General features: G+C 36.5%; 1 protein-coding gene across 2 annotated transcripts in view; it reads right to left on the bottom strand.

Annotated features, from left to right (window-relative positions):
* LOC106461461 (wiskott-Aldrich syndrome protein family member 2-like) overlaps positions 1 to 1535 on the bottom strand; it is an 87781-nt gene that overhangs the window by 36857 nt on the left and 49389 nt on the right. The window lies entirely within an intron of this gene.

Below are 1535 nucleotides of genomic sequence, written 5' to 3'. Positions count from 1 at the left end.
GTTTGGGATAATATGATTAAAATAATTGTGGGTTTTAAATAATATGTAGGTCTGTTTTTTTTATTCTATTTACATAGGGGTCGAACTGAGGAAGTGTGTTATTCGCTTCTTTTATTTGATTAATGTTGAAATTCAATCAGGATTGGTTGTTTAATGTCGCATGTTACGTGTGTTCCGATTCTCGTTGTTTTTGTTTTGCGTTAGGTTTATGGTATATACCCCCCCCCCCCCTTCTAAACCAACTCGTCATCAATTCCTCCTCTTTTTTTTTCTAGTTCGTTGTTTCTGAAATGGTTCCACAAAAATTGTAAGACAGTAGGAAACTTTAAAATGTAAAAAGTTTTATGTATGTAATATTAGTGTTATTTACATTTAACAAAATGTCGTGTTTAATTATAGCCTTTATCTAATAACATTGAAAGTCTAAGTACTTATAAAGCATTCCCAGGAATAGACCGCTTGCTGTAAGGAAAAGTTATGCATATATATATCAGTTTGGCACTGTGCCAAACGTGCTGTAAAGTTTTAAAATATTGTATGGATATATGTATGACTTTTAGTTTCGAAAAAAAAAAAACATTCAAATATGGACGATGAAATAAACGAGTCAATGGTACATAGGTGTCATTTCGTACTTTTGTTTGTTATTTATCGATAAGTTCAAATACATTCCAAGTAATGCTAAGGCAGATTTTTTTTTACTAATCTTCCTTCAACGATTCAAATATTGACTCATTTTTATTTCCATACCACATAAGAAGTAAATATTTAAAAAATTATTCTTTCACGATAACTCCCCCCCCCTCCCCCATCCTAAAAACAAAACTGTGAGATCGGTGCACTAAGCTCTATATTAGGTCATCAAGAAATTAATGTCGCGTTTTGGAACACTTTCATTAACCACTCCCCCCCCCCCAAAAAAAAAAAACCTACATCACGTATAATAACAACGCCCCGGTAGCCTCAAAGACTATCAAAGAAGTTTATGGAAATGTTTTGAACGTTCGTAAGTGTCAACGATGGTTCAGAAAATTTCGTTCAGGTGACTTTAGCCTGTGATGGCAGGGGTCGACATGTTGGAATTGATATTGATGCTCTGAAGACGCTTGTTGAGTCTAACCCAAGGCAACACATTCGTGAAATTGCCCTAAAATTGCATGTCTCTCATGAAACAATACGCATACATCTAAGGAATATGGGGGAAACCCCATAAAGAATGTGTTAAGGTGACTCACGAACTCTCCGATGATGATCGTTTCCAACCTGTGAACGTTGCTTCATCTCTTCTGGCACGTGATGCGCGTGAACCATTTTTGGACAGAATTGTCACCGGAGTTGAAAAATGGATTCTCTATGCAAATATTAAACGCCAAAAACAATGGCTCAGTCCTAGATAAAAACCACTTCCGACCCCAAAACCTGGACTACGTCCGCAGAAAGTGATGCTTTGCATTGGGACATCAAAGGAGTAATTCATTTCGAACGCCACAATCCACAGCGAACTGTCAATGCAGAGATCTATAGTCAGCAACTGG

The sequence above is a fragment of the Limulus polyphemus genome, unplaced genomic scaffold (genome assembly GCF_000517525.1).
Source record: "Limulus polyphemus unplaced genomic scaffold, Limulus_polyphemus-2.1.2 Scaffold964, whole genome shotgun sequence".
In the NCBI taxonomy this organism is placed as follows: domain Eukaryota; kingdom Metazoa; phylum Arthropoda; class Merostomata; order Xiphosura; family Limulidae; genus Limulus; species Limulus polyphemus.
Note: the sequence above shows the minus strand (reverse complement) of the source record. Positions and strands in the feature narration are given on the sequence as shown.